This window comes from Rhipicephalus microplus, chromosome 4 (genome assembly GCF_043290135.1).
Source record: "Rhipicephalus microplus isolate Deutch F79 chromosome 4, USDA_Rmic, whole genome shotgun sequence".
In the NCBI taxonomy this organism is placed as follows: Eukaryota; Metazoa; Arthropoda; class Arachnida; order Ixodida; family Ixodidae; genus Rhipicephalus; species Rhipicephalus microplus.
In genome coordinates this window covers 149,678,502-149,694,635 of record NC_134703.1, presented here as the reverse complement: position 1 = coordinate 149,694,635, position 16,134 = coordinate 149,678,502, and the positions used below count along the sequence as shown (strand labels likewise).

The window sequence follows — 16,134 nt, the reverse complement described above, 5'->3', positions numbered from 1 at the left end:
CACTAGCGATTGAAGGAGTGGGAAGAAGAGAGAAAAGAGAAAGGAAAGAAGGAGAAGAAGAGAGGAACAGATACTATTTCTGCAACCCCTAATGGGAGCACGTCCCAGCGTATACAGTAGAATAGGATGAGGAAATAAAAGCGGGAAGAGGAGCGGGGAAGAACAGGAAAATGGAGTTCACGGCCGAGGACTTGCCCGGCGGCTTTTAAAGCCGGTGTTCGTGTTTAGTGTTCCCAAAGACTTGAAGCACCTCCTTGAAGACCTGGGTGTTAGTAGGGAGGAGAGGGAGGATGGGAGGCACCTCCAAACATTGGTCTAGTCATTCACACGTCCCGATGCACTCCGAAGGAAAAGTCTCTGCGCTGTCTTATGTGAATTACAAGATGAAGCATTACTAATGAGCTGGTTAGCCATGCTGTAGTCATGCTGCAGTATGGTCACTAAAGATTTTGTTTTCCTATTTGTAACAGATAAGTTATTGGGCAAGCTGTTTCAACTCATTTGATTCAGAAAACAATCACAATAACAAGTATGTGCCACAGAAATTGAGTAAATATCACTAGTTACCACTGGTTTACCAGAAGTTATGAAGACAAGACTTAAACCAACACATGGCTGCGAAGTTACGGCCGTGATCAGATGACCCTGAGTACGTACAAGCAGAGAATAGGAGGGAAGGGGAAATACAACACTGGCTGCGAGGATACTTCTAACCGATTGAAGGCCGACGCCAAACACCACGTGCGCGTAGATCCATGAAATTAGCGAACGCTTAGTCTCAGCATGAGTTCCTCATTCGGAAGTTTAGACTACCGTGTCGTCTAGGTGACTGTATGTGACTCGATTGGCTGCTATATATCTATGGCACGAGCTGAGGGTTTGTTTTTCATACCGCACAATAAAGAATGTCTGTCCCTCAAACGTCTTTCCGCTGAAAATTACTTCAGAAGCAATCTGGAAGCAACCTAGAACCTGGATCAGCTAGCTGATGCCTACAAACAACCTACGATCCGGCCAGTTACTGATCAGAAACGTTCAATCTTGCTGTTTCAAGGACAGCTTATTGCAAAAGTCGCCAATCTTTTTTTTTAGCCCCTCAAGAGGGATTTCTCAATGTTTTTAGCATTTATGAACCAAACGGACATTGCAACCCATTTATAGACAATCTTTTTTATGTTTTTTACTCATACTTGTCGAAGTCTTCATCATTTTATTTTTTCCTTCCTCTTCTTTTTTCCTCTTTCTCCCCTCTAATCTTTGTTTCCTCTGTTTCTTCCCTCCTCCCGAAAGAGTGAGCAGGCGTTGTTCCCCTCCAGGTAGCAGTTGCCAGCTTGCTCTCTCCCTCTTTCCTCAGTGTCCTTGTGTATCTGTGTATGCAAATCAAATATTTATAAATAATTAGCCTACTATCAACAGTACGTATCGAAGGCTCTATACAACTGTTTCAGCGGAACAGTGGCTTCGCCAATTAACGCGCTTCTTTGCGTAGTTGCAGCAGAAACGCATCTTGTATTTCTTACTTCAAACGTCATGCAGTGCTTATCTTTTGTCTAGTAGCCGGACAATTTCAAAGTTTGTCCGAAGCTATCAAAACTTTTGTGTAGGACTAAATAGTAATTAGGCACACAAAAGGCCTGAATTTCACTAGGCCTGAAAAACCGAAACAGGACGAGGTTATTCGAGCAATTGTTGGCCACGAGGGTTGTCACTTCTTGGGTATACTCTAAATACGCCATGTGAAACGCATGTTATTGCCTAGCCATATGCAGTACACCAAATTTCGGAATTTAAAATTGTGGTCACTAAACGCCCTTAATAATTTCTTTATTTTCCTGTTTATTTGACGCCATTCTATAAAACGAACCGTGACAGAAGGCCATACTGCAACACCAATTTACCTGTAAGCTGAATTCCAGATTGGATGTAGTAGGCACAAAGTTTTCTTTTAGGAAATGATTTTATGCAAGTGCGAAAGTTCGTAACAACCCCAAATGCAGTTTTCGATTTTCATTTTTGCATAATATGGGCTTGTTGCAATAATTTTATTGTGATCCAGCACTGTACCATTCGAGAGTACATTGAATAATTAACATATTGATACGTGTTTGGAACTGTCGCCCCGACACAGCTGAATTGGCACCCAAATGAAGAAGACGACAACGTGGTTGTAGTGGGTTCGACTCTCGAGCTTCGCCCGTTGGCCTGCTTGACTGTGCGCTCTCTAAGCCGTTAGCAAGACCAGCTCTTGGTGAATAAATCTTCCCCGTAACATCTTTTGGTGGAAGGTGCTGGGTCTTCACACAACCCGGCTCTGGAACTCCACAGTGGACGCCAGCTTTGTCCAGCCGCGATGCCTGAAACTGGCACTCAGGCCTCGCCATCCACGCCGGCTCCATCACCTGTGATTCCCCCCCATCTTCTCGACCCTGGCACGTTTTCCGGGACGGACAGCACGGACGTCGAAAAATGGCTCGCATTATTCGAGCGCGTCAGCAAGCACTACAGGTGGGACGAAACGCTTATGCTGGCAAATATTATATTCTACCTACGGGGTACGGCACGCGCCTGGTATGAGACGCATGGAGAAGAATTAACCAGCTGAGACACATGCAAGCAAAAGCTTCGCGATTTGTTCGGTCGGTCAGTTGCTCGTCAGATGGCAGCCAGGCAGGAACTCGCGTCGCGTGTTCAATCATCGACGGAGTCGTACGTCACGTACATCCAAGACGTACTGGCTCTGTGCCGGAAGACTGACAAAAACATGTCCGAGGCAGACAAGATCAGCAACGTGTTGAAAGGCATTGCTGATGATGCTTTCAACATACTAATGTGCAAGAACTGCACCACTGTCGACTCCATCATATCTGAATGCCGGCGATTTGAGCAGGCTAAAAGCAGGCGAATCACCCACCACATCGCGAGACTACCAAACACTGCTGCGACTTCGTCTTGCGAGGCTTCTGCAGCGCGCCGTTCACTTGCGCCTCCTGCTAATATCGCAAGGATTGTTCGCCAGGAGCTGGAAGCCATGGCACCCGCTTCCTATCAGCCCCCTGCGCAAGACAACTGGGCAACAGTCTCGCTTATTCAAGCCGTCGTACGTCAAGAGTTTGCTAACCTGGGCGTCCAAGTTCCCCAGCCCACCAGACTTATGCCGCAGCCCATGAGCACACCCGTCCACAACGCTGACCACCACTCTGCTCCACTTGTCGCTGCGGCAGCTTCGACTCCTCGGTTTCCACCATGCTACCGAAATCCATCTGAGCGGCGCACGCACGATGATCGACCCATCTGCTTTTCTTGCTCTCGAGTTGGGCACATCTCTCGCCATCGCCGCAATAGGTGGTATTTCCGGCCAAGCGTTCGTAATGCAGATCGCCGTCAGGACCGCGGACACTATTCGCAACCCAGTTTTTCGGATGACCAAATTCTGGACCCTTCAGCTCGCCGTTCATTTCTACGCTCCGAACCGTCCTACGCTGACGTCGTCGCCCAGAGAAACTGGTCTAGCCGCTCGCCGTCACCTCAGGGTCGGCCGTCACGCTCCCCTCAACGCCGCCGCTCTCCGTCACCGGCTTATTCTGACCATTCCCCGGGAAACTGACGAGTGCAGCTCCTGGAGGTGGCGCTGCGTTGACGACTCGGAACGAAAACCCTCAACCGGCTACAAATTCAAGACGCAATTTACTTCGGGTGTTCGTTGATGGCCGCGCCGTTACTGCTCTAATTGACACTGGTGCCCAAGTATTTGTTATGAGTTCTACACTTCGATCTCGCCTGAAAAAGGTTCTCACAGCAGCTATGTTCTCTACTGCTCGGGTTGCCAACGGATGTCGAACATCGGTGCTTGTTATGTGCACTGCCCGCGTTACTGTTGCTGGTCACCACACTTCCGTTCTCTTCGCAGTCTTCGATGCTTGCCCACACGACGTCATCCTTGGAATTGACTTCTTAACCGCCCACTCCGCCCTCATCGATTGTTCTACCGGTATCTTACGGCTCGAATTGCCTTTGTACTCCGATTTCACTCCTCCCAGTCGCACTCGGCTACGATCCGTGGAGTCTCTACGGCTACCGCCCCAGGCTGCTATGTACATTCCTCTGTCGCCATTCCCGCCCGTTCCTGATGGAGACTATCTGGTAGCTCCCCTCATTGATTTGTCCTTACGCACCACATCGCACTACCACATACTATAGTGGTTGTTGCTAACAACACGGTGCTACTTCCAGTTCTGAACTTCTCTACGTCGACGCAAGTGCTTCCCCAAGGGATCACTTTAGCCGATCTTTCCACCCTTGATGAATGTTCGATTTGTTCTTTTACACCTGACACTAAGACCATGACGAAACCTGTCATCACGTCGCAAAATAAGGCGTTCCTCGACAAAATGATATCCAGCGAACTCTTACCTTCCCAAGTTGTGGCGCTCCGGGGTGTTCTATTTTCTTACCTAGATATCTTTGACGTCGACAACCGTCCCCTGGGCCGCACAAGTGCCGTAACCCACCGCATCGACACCGGCGACGCCAGTCCGCTCCACAAACGCCCTTATCGCGTGTCACATGCTGAGCGCCAAGTAATACAGACGGAGGTCGAGAAAATGCTGAGTAAAGACGTCATTGAGCCTTCATCGAGTCCTTGGGCCTCCCCTGTGGTCTTAGGTAAAAAGAAGGACAACACCTGGCGTTTTTGCGTCGACTATCGCCACCTGAATTGGATCACCAAGAAGGACGTTTATCCTTTACCTCGAATCGATGATGCGCTCGACTGCCTCCACGGCGCCAACTATTTCTCGTCCATTGACCTTCGATCCGGATACTGGCAAATTTTGGTCGACGACCGCGACCGCGAGAAGACAGCATTCATCACACCCGACGGCCTTTACCAATTCAAGGTTATGCCTTTTGGGTTGTGCAATGCCCCGGCTACTTTTGAACGTATGATGGACTCTCTTCTTCGCGGTTTCAAATGGTCGACCTGCCTCTGCTATCTGGATGATGTAATAGTTTTCTCGCCCTCCTTCGAATGCCACCTGTCTCGTCTCTCGGCAATTCTTGACGTTTTTCGTTGTGCTGGTCTCCAACCGAATTCGTCGAAATGCTCATTTGGACGTCGGCAGACTAAACTACTCGGCCACCTTGTTGACACCACTGGTGTTCAACCCGACCCTGACAAAGTCCGTGCAGTCCGAGAATTCCCGGTTCCGCGTTCCACACAAGAAGTTCGCAGTTTTATTGGGGTCTGCTCATACTTCCGCCGCTTCGTCTTCAATTTCGCGGATATTTCTAGGCCCCTCACGGATCTCCTCAAAAAGAATGTGGCCTTTTCTTGGGGAAGAGACCAAAAACATTCCTTCGCGTCGCTAATTACCGCCCTCACATCACCACCTGTCTTGGCTCATTTTGATCCAGCGGCTCGAACAGAGCTTCGCACCGATGCAAGCGGCCATGGCATTGGTGCTATACTCGCTCAGATACAGAATGGCACCAACCGTGTGATAGCCTACGCTAGCCGCCTTTTGTCGCAAGCGGAACAAAATTATTCCGTGACTGAGCGGGAATGCTTAGCCCTCGTTTGGGCTATTGCGAAATTCCGTCCGTACTTATACGGACGTCCGTTCGCAGTCATCACGGACCATCATGCGCTTTGCTGGCTGTCGACGCTTGAGGACCCTACAGGAAGACTTGGCCGATGGGCACTTCGATTACAGGAGTACACGTTCTCGGTTGTTTACAAATCTGGAAAGCTACACAGCGATGCTGACTGCTTATCCCGGCACCCTGTTGATCCACCTAGCTCCACTGATTTGGAATCCGATGCCTGCGTTTTAGCCATCACTGACTTTCTGAACGTGGCTGACGAACAGCGCCGAGATCCATCGCTGCTCACCATCATTGACCGCCTTCAATCGCGTTATGCTGACCCTTCTCTTAGCAGATACCTGCTTCAAGACAACGTTTTGTACCGCCGCAACTTACACCCCGAAGGCGCGGAACTTTTACTCGTCGTACCGCATCACCTGCGAAAGGATGTTTTGCGACAATTCCACGACGCTCCAACTTTTGGACATCTAGGAGTCTCCAGAACTTACGACCGCATTCGACGACGAGTATTCTGGAAGGGTCTGTACCGCTCTGTTCGCCGTTACGTCGCATCATGCGACCTCTGCCAGCGCCGAAAGAAGCCTACGACTCCCCCTGCCAGTCTACTTCAACCTATTGAAGTTCCAGCCGAGCCATTTTATCGAGTGGGGTTGGACTTGCTAGGCCCCTTTCCTACTTCTACAACTGGAAATAAATGGATTGCAGTGGCCACAGACTATGCCACTTGGTGTGCAATCACTCGAGCGCTACCAACCAGCTGCGCAACCGACGTTGCCGACTTCCTGCTGTATGACATTATTCTTCAGCATGGCGCTCCGACTCACCTGCTCACAGACCGTGGTCGCTACTTTCTATCTCGTGTGGTTGATGATCTACTCCGATCTTGTGCTACCCGTCACAACTTCACCACATCTTACCACCCTCAGACTAACGGCCTTACAGAGCGACTAAACCGCACATTGACGGACATGCTTTCCATGTACGTATCTACCGACCACACTGATTGGGACATAGCTCTTCCATTCGTAACCTTCGCCTATAACTCATCGCGTCATGAAACAGCGGGCTACTCCCCTTTTTATCTACTCTTCGGACGTCATCCCTTACTGCCCTTCGACACACTGCTTTCATCAGACCACCCATCCGCCACCTCGTACGCTCAGGATGCAATCACCCGTGCCCTCTCGGCACGTGCGGTAGCGCGTGCTCGGTTATTGTCGTCGCAGACAGCACAGAAGTCTCTTTATGACCGTCGACATAGAGATGCCGTTTTTTCTGCGGGTTCTCTAGTTCTCCTGTGGCTCCCATTTCGACGTGTTGGCCTCTGCGAGAAACTACTATCGCGATACGCTGGGCCCTACCGAGTCATTCGTCAGGTCACACCTGTGACCTACGAGATTGCCGCTACCCAAACTCATCAGCTGCTGCATCCAGAACGGAAGTAGTCCACGTTTCTCGTCTCAAGCCCTACAACGCCGACTCGCTCATTTAACAGGCACCGAGACGGTGCCTTACGGGCCGGGGTGATGATACGTGTTTGTAACTGTCGCCCCGACACAGCTGAATCGGCACCCAAATGAAGAAGACGACAACGTGGTTGTAGTGGGTTGGACTCTCGAGCTTCGCCCATTGGCCTGCTTGACTGTGCGCTCTCTAAGCCGTTAGCAAGACCAGCTCTCGGTGAATAAATCTTCCCCGTAACAATATTATTAACATTGCTGCCAGATATGTTAAAATGTGACATGCCAACAATTAGTATGAAATTATGGTTAAAATTTAACTCGAACCCTATCATCGAGAGATACTTCATTTTATTTTGTCACGACTCATTTTTGAAGTGAGAATTGATTATTTTCACAACGTCAAACAGTCAGCTTTCAGTGAAAACTATCGTGCTAACGCTTATCCCCAAAAATAATTAATCTTTTCTTTAACTTCAAGCCGAATTAAAAAAAATATATATATGAACCTTTCAGCGTTGTTTTAATAAAGTAGACATATACAGCAGCTTCAGGATACGGCGTGTGCTCTCCGCTCGGGCATTTCGTCTGACAAGCCGCCGAGCCGACCCACACCACCTCGACCACTTCACCGAAAGTAACATGTCTTCTGTCAGACCCTAAAAACTGTCGCCCGTAAGCGAAATGGTTTCCCGCTACCAGCTCTTCAAACAGAGCAGTTCATGTCTTCTGGCAATGTGTACGTACTATTAAAAGGGGAAACATGAAAGATGTAGCAAAAGCATTTCCCTAAAACACCTCGCAACTCCAAATTTTATACACTTACACTGAAAAAAGACTTACTGAACGAGAGTCGCTTCGACATTTAAATTGGTGGCAGAAAGGGTATGTTTCCTCACCGTGGCGGCGGGGCTGGAAGAGCAAAAGGCAAGGAGATGTCGACAGGAACGACGATAATATGTGTGAGGCGTGAAGAAATTTCTCGAAGCTTGGACTTGTTCTTTCGCGCTTCTTTATACAAGCACTAGTATTTTTCGAATACAAGTTTTTCGCACCGTGTTACCACAATAAACGTAGATTTAACTAATAAATACTAGTGCGCTTAGAGAAATGAGTTCCCTTGGGGCAGAATATTACGGACAGCTTGAACTTTGGAGAATAAATATTTTTTAATGTTTCCAGGTTCTTAAAATACATATTTAGCTCTTGCTACAATTTCACTCATTTAATGGGTTCGTTATTTTTTGAGCCGTTGAAAAAGACTTTGAAAACGTAGTTCTTGCTCTTGTGAAACTACCCTTTGTTTTTATTTTAAAAACATTATATGTATAAGTTATTGTACTTCAAAATTGTCATGGTAAATTTTTTAAGAAATGACTTCAAAACAACACTCCTGGTCATATTGACTTCTAATTATTACGCAAGTTTTTCTTAATAACGCAAGAAGACGTGACAGAAAGCAAGACGCCACGCTAACTCATTGCTATGCCAAAAATATTATGAAGTCATGTTAAAAAAAGGCTACAATACTGAGTGCGCCTCAATAATGATCAGGCTTGTGTAGGAAATACCAGAGTGGGCAGCTCAATCTCATTCGGCCATCTACTGCTGCTCTGCGTCGCCTTTTACTTCAGGAGTAACCTGATGGTAACATATGGACGTCGTTTCCAGCTCCCCTGTGGACCCATTAGATGTAGCCGAGTTTCATCGATCGCTGCCGCAAACTAGCACTTGTATCTCTCCTCGGCCGCTGATGCAGTCAGGGTGCTTGCTGCGTTTATTCTTTCGTTTTGTTGATAACCCCGTAATAATGCTCCTCGCTTTCATACTTACGTCCGAGAATCATCGATGCAGGAGAGATCTTGGTTAACGGCTCCGAGACTACGTGGCAGGGTTTGCGTGTTTTTCGTTAGAGCAGGTTGCGTCTATCTTCACAAGGTTAGAATAAATGTCTAAGACGTGTGATCGCGTCAGTACTGAAACCATTGCGGGCTGTATGGTGCGATTTCAGAAGCATGCAATGTGTTTGTGCCAGATCAGAGTAATTTTGCCACTACTTTGTCGTCGAGGAAGTGGCTGGTATACTCAACCAAAGTTTCAAAACAGAGGTGTAACAGAGAAAAAGAAGCGTATGGGCAAAAAGTCGTTCAGATGCATGCAGCTTCACTACCGCAATTATTACAGAGGTTATAAAGAAGACAAAAATGAAGGCCTCACCACCCGCATGCTGCCAAGTAATCTGGAAGTGTTTATCTAGCACTGAAGCCACGCGGGCTTTCTCTTAGACAGTTCGAGGCCATTGAATGAAGACCATCAATGCGAGCCTTAAGAGAAATCGAGGAAACTGTTCATACAATAAAAATGGTAAATAAAATTGCGAATGCCAGGCAAATACTGGTCAACCGACTGCAGGCAAGAGACGCATCTTCATGAAAATGTTCTTTTTTTATGCCTAATCAGCGACACACCATGAAGAATGTGGTGATCTTGATAGAATGTATCCCTACTATTAAACACCACTGGATAATGAGCAAAAGTGATTTATGATAGGCGGTGCTTCAGAAGACCCTTTTTGTATTGTCTTCCCTGTGTTTACTCTCTCTTTAAAATTGTGGTGTGTATGGCTATTCGTAATATACGGCCGCCACCTCCATGTTCTCTCGAGCTGGACCAATATATTGGAGAAACATACTGAGGACGGGAAAGTGGGGCAGTTGGTGACAGTACTTGAACAAAATTCCACACAATGCGTGAATACGCCGACGCAAGAGAAAAAGGGACACACCGCAGCAATGACTCGCTAGTGAATATGTATTGAAAAACAAAAACGAAAAAGAACACTTCAACATTCACACCCATGTGACCATACTAGAGACAGAAAACTATAGGTCAGCTTACCTTCCATTTTCTTGCTCTAGTGCGGTCACATGGGTGTGAAGATTGAAGTGTTCTTTTTTGATATTGATTTGCGAGTCAGGGCTGTAGTTTCTGCCTTCTTGTATCGTGCCCGCGTAGTCGTGCACTGTGTTAAATATGTTCAAATATTGGAGAAGCCTGCGAACCGTAATGCGCGTCTTAGCCAAGCACAGGGCCCCTGATAGTGTTGTCGCTTCTCACGTCAGCCATAAAAATACTTAGCAACTGTTCGAGACTAGGGCCCTGCTCTAGACAGCGGTACAAAAGTAAACACTTTTTCGGGAGGTTGTTCTGCCGCTGACGTTGCACTTTGAGTAAGCACTATCGCCGGCAATGAGCTTCCCGGAGACGTGAAAGAGAAGAGTGCTGCACGTGAAGAGAAATAATTTCCAGAGCTATACGGCTACTGAAGTGCAACTAATGGGTGTGCATGCATTGACTTTGATAGTGCGTGCGCGAATGCATGTTCCAAAGGTACTGTTTCTTTACACGTGCTTTATCTTTGCCGAAAATTCACCATGTCTGATTTCTCTACTAATATTGCCTGGCTTCTGAAAGTGCCTTAAAGTAAGCTCAAACAGCGCACCAGTTTAGTGTTGATATTGTTTACTTGTTTACACATACTGCGTCACTATTTGCGCTATGACAGGAGTGGGTATATAGGGATACCAAGAAAGATAACTAAAACCATGAGAATTACGTTCACAGGTAACATAGTAACGTCATGTGAATATCACGGCAAAAATATTAGAAAACAGAAATAAAGAACCAATACTACTTGCAAGCAGAGCAGCGTATTACACATACATTTGTTAGGGATTTCGGCTACAAATCTCTGCGATGAGTATGAACGAACAGAGCCAGGTAATGAATTCTTCTTTGATCGAACGGGGATGGGGGGGGGGGAATGCAACTTGAACATATTAGTGCTACCGTAGTGAGGCCTCAAGTTTAGGTTGTGATAGCTTCTGGTCGTTGACTGTGATAGCTTCTCGTAGTCGTTGTGATGAGGCAATGAAGGCCTGAATCGATGGAAAGTGGTAGAGCAGTTAATGCCGCTGGATCCAGTGACTTCCATTCACTGGGCATTTATAATCGAATACAAGTATGCTGTATTACTTCATTGTCAACTTGAAAGAAGAAAGAGAAATTTTATGGCTTTTTTCACTTTTTACACACAGTGTTAGCGACGAAACGTTGGCAGTAATTCCAAGGAAAGCATATGGAATGCTATTTAGAGTATTTATGTAAATTGTAACACATTAAAGTTGACAAAGACAAAACTTGCCACCGGCAAGGATCGAGCCTGCGACTTTCCAAATACGCAGCCATTACTCGGTCAATTTGGCTACAGCGATGATCATTCCACCGTGTATTTTTTGGGTGTATCAGAACAACTAAATCTGAAAGATTAAGCACTGATTACCACCCTGGCTCCGATTGACGCTGACTAACACCTTCCGCACAACATAGCATGTGAAAAATTGGTAGATTTGTGAACTTATATCAATGAAACGTGATAGCAAATAAATTACAGAAACTCAAGTGAGTTATAACTCAATTCTCACTATGCGGCAAGCTGAAGTGATAGACATCAGAATACTCTCGTAAACGGGGCCTCCTTGACATCAATCAAAGAACAAATGTTTTTTTTATTCACTGTACTGGAAGCACTTGGGCTGGTTTTGCACAGGCGTGGTGCCCCGACCACTAATCTTCTGCGGTAGCCAGGTGGCGTCAAAGTTGATAACGAGGCATCTAAAAACACAAGTTTTGCAGAGCCCCAGAAAGGCCACCTCACTTTTCTGAGCCGGTAATAAGTGATTTTATCCGTAAAGTACATTATCAAATCTCATATCTGTTTGCACCGCCCACCCTAAGAAACAGATGCCACGAAGACGACAGGGTGTTTGGCAACCTATTTTATTATTTCATAAAGTCTTTATTCAGAAAACAGTGATATCCCGCCTTCTTCACCCAACGTAGATAAATGGGATTTCTTAGCAGTGTTCACCCAAGGCTCACGAATCCAGCAAACATGTGATTAGAAACTGTAAAGAACCTTTCCGGAAAAACGCCGTTTACACTTTCTGTCCAGCTGGCCAATTCATCAAGGCATGGGTTTGGTATGTCATTCGGTTCTTATCGGGAACTCGATTGATTTATTTGTGGGGTTTAACGTCCCAAAACCACCATATGATTATGAGAGACGCCGTAGTGGAGGGCTCCGGAAATTTTGACCACCTGGGGTTCTTTAACGTGCACCCAAATCTGAGTACACGGGCCTACAACATTTCCGCCTCCATCGGAAATGCAGCCGCCACAGCCGGGATTTAATCCCGCAACATGCGGGTCAGCAGCCGAGTACCTTAACCACTAGACCACCGTGGCGGGGCTATCGGGAACTCGATTCCTAAGTGATCGAAGTTTACAAGCACTCGCCGACTGTGCGTTATTGTTTTCTTTGTGTTTCGCCATTCACAAGCGTTATCTAACAGACTTAAAGGAAAGCCAACAGGGAGAAAAAAATGATGACGCCCCTACGTATAAGTACTCTCCATTTCCAAGTGCACAGAGCCCCGGGAATTCAGACTGTCAGCTTCAGCTTCATTATTAAGGGCGGTTTGCATTAATTACTGAATCACGTAACCAAGCGAGCATCGACTGCAGAACTTCGTTTTGACACCGTAATTGGCGTCGTTGCCTCGTTTGAAAAGCGGAATAAATTTTGATCTGCGATGCCACTGAATCGTGGTCGCGTTACCAACGTTCAAACATTTAAATGCCATTATCTGCATCAGTTCGATCACAGCTCCATATTGGTGTTTGTTGTGAGGTTTCCGCTTGTCGACGGCTGCGCAGCGTGATTGTGTCTGGGAAGAGGATTCTTAGATGAGTTGATAGTGACGTTGAATGAAACATTCGTGCTTATGGCAACAGGTAGTGAAGTTTTTTTTTTTGGATAGAGGGCCGCGAAATTAATGTTGAATACCAATCAAAAATACCCACAGGCTGCAGCCCTAGCTGTAATATTCTTGTACTGTTGGTCTGGCAAAACTTATAAAAAGAACACTGTCTTGAATCAGTGCAAAGTTTTCTGTAAAATTACCAATGATGATAGTGGGACATCTTTCAAAATGTGACTTTTTTAAAAAGTGACTAAATTTTAAAAAGCGGATCCCTATCGATAAGCATGACAGAATGTAATGGTAGCTGCTGTTGGTAGGGCAATAAAAAGTGTTTTTTTTTCTTAAATAAACTAAATCAATACACTGAACTAGAATGTGGAGTACCGTAAGCGGATCTCCACACCTCTAAAAGATGGGTTGGTCATCACCAGACAAAAGGTGATGTGTAGACTGTGTGTGTCCTATCTGCAGCCTTGTAAGTGTAACTTGTGTCTAGCTTGATCTCGATACTGGTGGCCACTTTCCAAGTATTGTTTTAATAACATGTAGTTTATTGTCTGTTTGCCTATCCCATAGGCGCTGCCAGCACTCCCTGAGCTGCCGTCGTAAGAAAGGTTTCATGTCAAGTGAAGGCACGGCCATGGGTGTATTGGTGGGTGAGTGGTCGTGCGCTAGCTGGTCTGCTGCCACGTTTCCAGTGATCTCATGGTGCCCTGGCACCCAGCACACAACAATATGTCGTTTGAGTGCGTAGATACTGCATAAAAGATAGTAAAGCGGCAAAAGTACAGGATTTTTATATTGTTTGAGTGTTTTCAAAGCTGTGACCACGCTCAGTGAATCTGTGTATATAACCACGCGTTGTAGTTGTTATTCATTAATATGCCTGACAGTCACAGATAGCGCATGGACTTCTGCGGTGAAAATGCTTGTTGGGGGGGGGGGGCACTATACGGGACTTTGACAAAGATGTGCCAACATCTGCATAGGACACGCCAGTGCGAGACTTAGAAGCATCTGTAAAGATTTCTGGGCAAGTATAGTTTCATTGGAGTTCGAGAAAGTTTGTGGGTATATGTGCAGTAGGTGTGTGTTTGGCGACCTACACGAAAGATTGATCGCAGTCTATAACCTGCCATTGCCACCGAGGCGGAAATGCTGCGGGAGCCATCAAATGGTGTTCTACAAGTGGCACGGCTGTTTCCTCAGTGAGCCTCTTGACCCGGAGCGAGTAGGGCTGTCTCAGCGGAGGATGGTTGAGGGGTAAAGTAGAGTTGAACAGATCATTAATTGTGGAGTAATTGGGATGTTCCTCAATTGCGCTCACCCTGAGATAGCATGTAAATAACGTATAGCATCTCTGCAGATGGAGCTACCATTCGTTAGAATCTGCATGCAGGCTTTCTAAGGGGCTAGTGCGAAAAGCACCCGTAGAAAGGCGAATGTCTAGGTGGTGGTCAGGGTCAAGCATCTTTAAAGCTGATGGTGTCGCAGATCGGTAGGTTATAGCACCATAATCAAGGCGCGTGCGCGCAAGGTTTCTATACAGAATTATTAGGCATTTCCTGTAACTGCCTCACGTAGTGCGTGGAAACACTTTCAAAATATTCATTGTTTTAGGCACCTGTTCTTTAAATACTTGATGTGGGGTATGAAGGTTCATTTTGTGTAATATTACAACCAGAAACTTGTGCTCACACTGTACACACAGACGTTGACCATGCAGGTCAATATAGGGATGATCGGGGTGCACGCTCCTCTTCCGGCAGAACAAGACGCATGTGCTGTTGTGCACGTTCAGTTTACAACCATTCTGATCTGCCCATTGAGAAACCTTGTTAAACTTAATTGAACCTGTAGTTCACATATTGAGAGGCTGCATGACTTAAAACGAACTTGTACATCATCAAAATATGTGCAGTAAAACATATTCCCAAGGATAGCGAGGAGTTCATTTTAACTATGAAGAGCGTGCTACTTGATACACCTCCATGCGGCACTCCTGTTTTCTGAACAAATATTCGCGACAAAACAGTGTCTAATGGAACGCGGAATGTGCTATTAATTAAGTAGATTTCCATTATGTTCAACATTCTACCCTGTACACCGAAGTGTGAGAGATCTCTCAGTATGCAAAAGCGCCACGTAGTATCACAGGCCTTCTCCATTATGAGGAACACCGAGAGAAAAAATGATTATGAATGACTCCATCACGAATTTGATCCTCGATACGGACAACGTGGTCAGTGGTGGGCCTAGCCTCTGGAAACCCGCACTGGTATGGATCAAGTAGGTGTTTGGTCCCAATGAAGTGCATAGGCTGCCTCTTTAAATTTTTCTTAAAGACCTCGCCAAGAAAACTGGTTAGAGCTATTGGCCTGTAGCTTGAAACTGAGGACGGGTCCCTGCCTTATTTTAAAATAGGAATAACTATGGCTTTGTTCTAGGTCGAGGGCCCCTCATCGCGAATTCATACATCATTATACAGGCAGAGAAGATCTTTGTGGGTTTAGATGGGCAGGTGTTTCAGCATTTCATATGACGCACGGTCGCAGCCTGGCGCAGACTTGTTGGAGCTGTTTAGTGAGGCCTGTAGCTAAACTAAATAGAAAGGTGAATTGTATGCTTCGTGGGTTGTAGATTTGTGCTGAGGTTTTTCTTGTTCTCATCCGAGTTTGTATCGTTGAATCTCTGAGGTATAGTGCGACGAGCTGGAGACCTCATCAAAGTGTGCGGCGATGGAGTTTGCCTGAACTTCTAAGCTGTCACCCTGCATGTTTACAAGGGGGAGTAAATGCGCTTGTCTTCCTGCTACTTTACCAACCATGCGGCAAACTTTAGCTTCGTCTGTATAAGAACTAGTGCCTGTTAAAACTTCTGCCAGCTCTCCCACTAGCCTGTCTGCACACTCTTCAACCTTGAGACTTAATCGTCTAAAAGCTATTAAGATTTTCGGCAGTTGGTGACTCCCGAAGCCACTTCCACGCTTTCTTTTGTCTTTTACGTGCATCACGACACTCACTATTCTACAAAGGGACGCGTCGTTTTCGGCCAAGGCCCGTTTGGGGGATACACTTTGCTGCAGCATGAATTAGGAAAGCTGTAGGGTAGTCTACAGCTGCATCTACGCTTAAGCTTCACATAGCAAGACCAACTTAAGTTGCCAGGATTCCGAAAGTTTCCCCAGTCTCCCATGTCAATCTGCCATCTTGGAGCTAGTGGAGGACATGTTTTTTTCCTTTTGT

General features: G+C 46.3%; 1 long non-coding RNA gene across 1 annotated transcript in view; it reads right to left on the bottom strand.

Annotated features, from left to right (window-relative positions):
• Positions 1 to 1,154: 1,154 nt before the first annotated feature.
• Positions 1,155 to 16,134, bottom strand: part of LOC142814043 (uncharacterized) — an 83,379-nt gene continuing 68,399 nt past the window's right edge. Inside the window, exon 2 of the long non-coding RNA XR_012894786.1 lies at positions 1,155 to 1,367. This is a non-coding gene — a long non-coding RNA (uncharacterized LOC142814043). The remainder of the gene's footprint in view (positions 1,368 to 16,134) is intronic.